Source organism: Capsicum annuum, unplaced genomic scaffold (assembly GCF_002878395.1).
Source record: "Capsicum annuum cultivar UCD-10X-F1 unplaced genomic scaffold, UCD10Xv1.1 ctg1707, whole genome shotgun sequence".
NCBI classification, from domain to species: domain Eukaryota; kingdom Viridiplantae; phylum Streptophyta; class Magnoliopsida; order Solanales; family Solanaceae; genus Capsicum; species Capsicum annuum.
Genome location: NW_025822707.1, coordinates 104,950 through 113,098, shown reverse-complemented (window position 1 = coordinate 113,098; position 8,149 = coordinate 104,950). Strand labels below are relative to the sequence as shown.

General features: G+C 30.2%; 1 pseudogene; it reads right to left on the bottom strand.

The window, feature by feature from the left end:
- Positions 1-7,230, bottom strand: part of LOC124890385 — a 20,578-nt pseudogene extending 13,348 nt beyond the window's left edge.
- Between the last annotated feature and the right edge of the window lie 919 nt (positions 7,231-8,149).

Sequence of the window (8,149 nt, the reverse complement as noted above, 5' to 3'; positions counted from 1 at the left end):
CGACCACTTATATATATTTTTAAAATTATTTTTTTCAAAGAAGAGCGGCCACTCGTGGACGTTTTATTATTTTTTAAAAATTTTTATTTGTTAAATAAATAATAATAATATTAAAATTATTGTAATAATTATTTTGATTTTTTAAAATATAAAACCAACAACTCGTGGTCGTTTTTTTTTAAATTATAAAATAAAAAAATTCAAAAACCGACTACCAGTGGTCTATTTTTTCCGACCACAATTTGTGGTAGATTTTTTGTGGTCGGTTTTACCCTTTTTTTAGTAGTGTCCCTTCATTGTAATTCTTCCAAACAAGAAGTAATCAGATTCGTATCCACCGAAAAGCTAAAAAAATTATCTTCAGTACTGAACTTTTGTAACAATGCAGATTCTCACAAGCAAACAAATGACGATCTCTTAAGGCCTACATCAGATCAAACTTGTATTTTAGTCAAGTAGAAATCATTCTTTTATTTTATCATATTCGAAAAATGTCTGGGCCATTTTTTTGATTTAATGTAATTATATAGTATTGACATATACAACTTTTCTATAGTTAAATTCAAAGAAAACATGGATGAAAATTGATTTTACCTTGTCACGGGTGAGTGAACATACGCAAAATCCGTGCACTGAAGTTTCCAGATATTTGCAGATAATCAGGTTATCTCAGTGTCATCAACTTACCTACAATCTAGATAATTGTAACATACTTCTGAAGTGGGTAGAAATTTCTACAATTCCAACAGTTGGTAAATTTCTTTTAAAAATGGATAAATCTAATGATTATTTACATTAATTTTTTTTTCCTTTTTTGGACTTCTTGGATATCAACCACAAAGAATGTTTAAGTTATTTTCTTTAATCCTACAAATCAAATACTTATACAACATCATCAAAGTAAACAACTGATGAGTTACTTAGACATAAAATACTATGAGAAGAAGGAAATATAAAAAGGAGAAAAAGGTGACTCAAAATAATCGTAGAAAGGCGCAATGTAATGATTATCAGCTTTACAGACTCATGATGTTGAGAAATTGAACGCATTATCTCTTCATTTCGAACTAGAGTGAAGTTGCTCTTTACCACAATAGCTTTGCACTTTCTAAACAAAAGAATCAGATAAGAGAAAGATACACATAAAAATTAATCTTTATTTGTAAGTTCATTGAGAGAGAGAGTATGTGTAAATTGAGCGTGCAGTGTCACAAGACCCAAAACATGCCTAGAAAACGAAGAATATTGTGTATTCTACTTTCTATACCACACCATGTAAAAGCATAGAAAAAATATCAAGATTGACGACATTCTCAAAGGTTACAACTCATTTTTCTCTTTTGATGAGTTTTCTGAAAAACTTTTTGCTTATAGCATGAATCCTTAGTTTCAGTAGTCAATGAACCTCTTGGCCTCAGTGGTTATCTATTGTTCTTTTTATATTATATATTATTGATATAAGATACAAATAAATTACATCTTTTTCCTTGACTTCAAAGTCTAGTGTAACACATGAGAATAAGAAATAACTCAAGGAAATATGTTTCATGGCAACCTAAACAAAATAGACTCACTTCCAACACACGAACAAAGAGATTGAAAGCTTTCTTCAAATGGAGCCCACAAAACAAATTATTCCAAACTAAACAAACAAACATCTTATTTCAATCACAGATGCACTGTCATATTAACTGACAAAGTTGATATAACTTGATTATCTACTAATTCAATGGCAAATTAAAGAGTATGCCATTCGTGAAAGCTTTTTCTTTTCTCCAGCTTAATCATCTGGTACCCAAAGTTTATTAATAAGTTAATTCAGATTCACACCAAATATACCCACACATGTAAAGTACCCCACAACACGATTTTCTACTTTCACGACTCAAACCCAATAATGGACATTTACCTAGTTTAACTATCCTATAGCTAAAACTCACCGATTGTTGCACTGTTAATTCGATGGACATACTGAAAGTTAGTAGCAAAAGTCAATTGGTAAATTTCTTATGGTCAAAATGGTTGACAGGTATTAAGAGAATTCAGAAAACATATAGTCATTGTAATAAGCAAATTTACCGTGGTTATGAACAACTGTCAAGTACAATGAATATGACACCTATTGGTGGACTCCTTGACATGAAGTTTGAAGTCTTATCAAAAGGAAAGGAAAAAAAATTATTTCTTGTAGTAAATGTTATTGTTATAAAATTCAAATAAGAGATCAGAAAATAAATGAAACTTTACATTCTGAAAGAATACTTCAACAATACATTGTTGACAATGTATAAAACTTACGAAAGGTTGTGTTGAAATTTCTGCAATGGAGATAGGTTGTTGGAGGCCAAAAGTCATTATGTGAAGGGTGGATAACTCAGCAGAGCCTGATATGTAGCTTGAAAGCATGTGTTTGTTCATTTTTGTTTTGTCATCATACCAAAAAATGTGTTCAATATGCTCATTAAATGTTAGTTAAAGATAGTCGATAATGGTGAAATATGAGCACCAGTCAATGAGCTTCAATGCCTGGAGTAAGTAGGACCGATACGTATTGTTGAGTTGAACCTAGTCTACAACGACAAACTTATATAGTGAAAAGTTTGAATAATATTATGTTATTTCAAAAAGTTACTTTAGTAAAAAATATTTATGCATCCATACCCTGATAAGAACATATTTCTATATTCCTTTCAAGAATTACAGGAAATTGTTAAGCCTTTTTCATGTTAGACTAGAGATTATTTTCTTTCACTTCTCCAAAATCTTCCCACAATTACAGAAAATTGTTTAGCCTTTTTCATGTTAGCTTGGAGTTCATTTTCTTCCACTTCCCCAAAATCCTCCCATAAAGTGAGAAGAAATTATTTTCTCCTGAAAATGTAGGACATATAAGTGTAATTTTGTGAGCATTTATTGCAAAGATTTACTCATATTTTTTAATAAAAAATAAAGGCATATAATGTTGAATACCATACTTACTAATTATTGACAATAGTAATTTCTCAATACTTCTTTTGAAAACGGCCTGCATATTTAAGAGGACCACAACGGAGAACAACTGTCAGTAGATCTGCTTGTAAAGCATAAGAAAATATAATAAGTATGTGCATGTTGAAGTACATATATTTCAGTATTATGATAAATAGCATGATTAATATATCAATTTTTATATTGAAATTAACAAGCATCTGAGCGATCCGGTCAAAGATTGTGATGTTCAGCTTGGTTGGTGGTGGAAGGGGTTTCTCTAACTCAACAGATGGTTGTACATGCGTAATTGTTGTTTCCCTGTCTAGCACCTAGTAGAACTTATGTAGTGACCTATCATATGCAGTTGGTGAAATATTAACTCGCGCGTCATAGATGAGATATGTATGTAGAAGTGTAAATTGGATATAGTAATTAAATGTATCATAACGATGAGATAGCACATACCAATGGTTGGAATGGTATTAACAATTTTTTCAAGTTTCAACTTGTATAAGATAGTTGTTTTGCCAGCTGCGTCGAGTTCTACGAGCAAAATTTTCATTTTTTTCTTTGCAAATAACATTTTTTTAAACTTGGATATTGACATGCCCTTTATATTGATCGATGACTACAAGTAATGCAACACACAACTACTAACTTCTACTGAGAATTCACTTAGTTTTGCGGTATTTTTCAACAGCCAAAAGTTTTTAAATACAAACAATAAATCACGTTTCTTCGAATCTTAAATGGGAAACAATGAGTATATGATTCTTGATAACGATTGAGGAAAATATAGTGAAACAAAGCCGTACTTGTTTCAAATTTTGGCTAAGAAAGCATCTGTCTTTTAACCATAATTTTAACCCATTGGTGATTCTTGTCCTAAAATAGGTTCCCTTTATAGTTTTAAGCTTGTAAATTCAGACAATTGTACATCTATTGCTTTGCATGAGAAGTAAAGAATTATACACATTTAATTGCCCACCTAGTGCGTGGCAAAGCAATACATCAACTTTTTTACCCTTTGTATTGAATGAGATTTTAAAAAAGAATGATAATAAAGGGGCATCATATACCAACCAACAATCATCATTTTTGATTTTGATTTATGAGAATGGAAAAGGAAATACATTAAACAAATCCAAATATAGATATTTACTACAACGAATAGAGTGCTAAACAAATATTAGTAGATTGACAAATCCTCAAGCTTCTTGGTACAAACTATGGACACATCAAACCGATTATGTCTCCCTTGGAGGATTTACAAGAGAAATAAACTATGTACTAGAAAATTGTAACAAGATTACAAAACATGGTATTATGAATTTATTTTCGTGAAATAGCTCTCTTAGCAGACTCAAGGATTCAATATTATCACCATACATAACAACACTAATTTGTTGCTCTTGAAGTTAGTATAATCTTAATTCGATGGTGCAACATGCTTAATGAATATTAAATAGCAAGAATGAAAGTTAAATCTAACTAAAGACAAATAGAACTTGTATTTTTGAGAAAGAAACACATCGTGCAGATTCTTATTTTATGCCAGAGATTCTATCAAACACCTTATGGACATCTGTAGAACTCCTATTTCGGAAGAATATAAAAAGATAAATGTAATGAAGCTGCAAAAATTAATAGAGATCAAAGAAAAATATGTCACTGAAATTATTGCATGTACAACATTCTATAAAGAAATCAGGAAAAAAAGTATATAAAAAAAATTGACGACATCAAAATTAATTCAAGATACCACAATCAAAGAGAATAATAATTAATAACTCCAGAAAATGAACAAAATCAATACACAAAGCAAAGAAGAAACAAATGAGATAGAAACTCACCCAAACAAAAAATACAATCTAGGCAGAACGTGTTTAGAATAACCTGAAAAGAAAACAATAAGCAAAAGAATTTTCAAGTATAGTGAAAAGGGTAAAAGTTATTATAGTGAGAATTGGCGCTGAAAGAAAAAATGAAGAAAATACAATTTTTGAGATAACATTGAGAAATGCAAAATGAAGGAAAGGAGAAGGTACGAAAGAGATAGCTCGGAGTTTGAGAAGCGAACACAAGCAACACACAAGGACTTAACATAGCAACACGTAAGATTATAATTAATATAAAATTACAGGAATTTGAGAAGCGAACACAAGCAACACACAAGGACTTAACATAGCAACACGTAAGATTATAATTAATATAAAATTACAGGAATATCCTTCATAATCCACAAAAGCTTCACTTATTATTAAGGGTAATGTAATAATTCACATCAGCATAATTTTTAGATTTGAATTATGTACACTTGGAGTGTAAACTGTGATCATATTTATACATTTCAATTCAATAACCAGTTATTGCAAATTATTATTTTATTTTTCGAGTTATTATATCAATTTTACTACGAAAATCTTTACTGTAAGTCGATTTAACTTGATGGCATAAACTTAAAACTCAACTTTTTGATGCACTCAAAAGGCATGTATACTTAATGCAAAAAGTAATGCATCTTCTACCTTAAAATAAGATAAACCTCAAATTGATTTTGATTAAATTAAGAAGTGCTTTGGTAGTATGTATAGATGATTTTCTATGAGAAGTTATAACCTAAAAAACAAGATGAATTACAATTTATAACATATTCAAATACACCTATATACAAATAAGTCTTCCATATTCACAGTGTAAATAAGTTAAAAGAGTTAAATATTAAAAACACACTTAAATTATTCCTTTTTTTTTGAGTTTCATGTTTAAACTAATGGAAGTGTGATAAACATACCTAATATATCACTTTTAGTTTGAGAAACACACCTAAACTATATCACTTAATAGTTTGAGAAACACTCTTAAAAGCTGGCTAGACCAAATATTTGCGTATAAACTTTTTAGGTGTGTATAGCCATTAAAAATCAGTCCGCATAGCATATTTTTATTCTTGTTTGCTAACACATTTTTTTTATTTTGTAATTATTTTAATTGATTTTTATTCATTTTGAGTTGTATTTCTCAAACTAATGAGTGATAGTTTAGGTGTGTTTCTCACACCGTCAATAGTTTAGGTATGAAACTAAAAAAAAAGATGATTTAGGTATGTTTTTGACATTTCACTCTAAGTTAAATCCAATTATTTAAAATAAAAAAACATGCGCTTAGTGCAAAGGTCAGTCAAATACTAAAATCATCACGACAAACTAAGGACCCATTCGATCATGAGAATTTTTTCATTTTTTCAAAGAAAAAAAATTACTTTATGTCAAATACAACTCTAAGTTGATATTTAGCCATGAGAATTTCAAATACAGCTTGAAGTTGTATATGGAAAAGTGAAAAACAAGAAAAAATTGTTTTCACTTTTTTTCATCTTCCTTCTCTCACAAAAATTCAAAAACAACTCCAATTATATTCATGGACAAACACAACTTCAACTTGAACTTCAACTTTAAAAATTTTAATTTTCATGGCCAAACACCGACTAAAATGTAAAGTTGTAACAAGAAAGAAATAATTGCATGACTTAGATCTAGTCTAGTAGTACTCCCTGGGTCTCAAAATTAACTTTTTCTGATTATTAAATATGTTAGATGTACTCCATTGGTCTCAAAATTATTTTTTTCTGGTTATTAAAAATATTAGATGTTCAGAAAAAAATTAATTATGCTTTCCCAGTTACTTTTAGTAGTAATTGTTTTGAACCACTACAAATATCTCAATAATAAGAAGATGATACACAAACAGAGAAAATATTCAATGAAGAAAGCTCAAATTAATACATAAATTAAATAAGAATAAAATAGTCAAAACATTCTCAAAACTAATATTTTTTAAGAGGTATAAAAGAAAAACGCAATAAATAATTCGATACAGATGAAAATAAAAACAATATAATATGAATAAGGACAAATAATTTGAGAACATACCCTGGCCTGGACCAAGAGGCATATCAATGATTGCATATGATTTCTTGCAACGGGATCTCCAACAAAGGCCAGAGATCTTCCCCTGAAGAAATTGACGTGGCTCAAATATTTGTATCAAGAAATATGTATCAGGTTTTTAATATTTCATGCAATTTTGAAATTCTTGAATTATATTACATGACATGTATGTGTAATAAGGACCTTCTGGATTTGGTACCCATTCCCCTGGAAATAAATCGTAGTACTGTTGTTGTTCAGTACTACTATCTGACACCAATGTTTCTAGGAGTTTCTTCTTAAAATTATATATAGTGTAAATGGGAAGCATGATAGTAAGCAGGAAGTCGGAAGGCACGGCCAACAAGAGAAGCAATCTTTCTTCGCATTTGGGGTCTCATCATGAAAGCTATAATAGTGCTTCAAACTTCATAGCAAGCCTTCCATTATATAGAGATAGATGCGGTGAGTTATGTATCACTGGGTTCCGAAATAAGAGGTTTGGGTAAGCCCTTTAAGAAAACTATTCATTTTTAAAAAATGAGATTACTAACTTATCCTTGATAAGATTTTGATTTATCTTTGTTAAGTACTTAGTTTTGATGATTGACAAATTCATAGTTTAGGACTTGTTCCTTGAAGTTTTTGTTATGATGACAAAGGCTTCTACTCATTAGGGAACGAGTTGGTCTCACCTGTCGCTGTCACAGTCAACAATTCAGTTAACACATAGTACAAAAATTGGTGAAGAGTTGTTGCCACCTTGTTGCCTCAACTAATGAGATTGCTCCTAGGCTTTCTTGTGTCATAATATAGATTGTTCATCTTCCTCAACAAGATACCTAACACTTCTATATTCTCATAATTAAATATCTTTTTGAAGTGCAAATCAAAGGTTGATAGCTGTAACAAGGAACAGATTGCTCATAGAGTTGTATTTTTATTTCTTTGTTGCAACTGAGTCTTTGTAATATTATTATTAAAAGTCTGCCTACTTTAGCTTATGATTGCAGTAGGTGTTTGTGATGTAACCATTTCTTCGTAATCATCTAGAATTAGGTGATTGTTCAAGCTAAAGTTAGCTTGTGGAGTCCAGTTAGAGTTAGCTAGAAGGTGAAACAGTAGAGTTACTGTTTGAGTTTCCTTGTGATAGATGTATTGCCTGTAAACAAAGGATTAGGAGGTTAATCTTTGGAGTCTGCATTCAAGAGGTTACTTAGATATAGTGGTGTTTAGAAATCCTGGAGGCA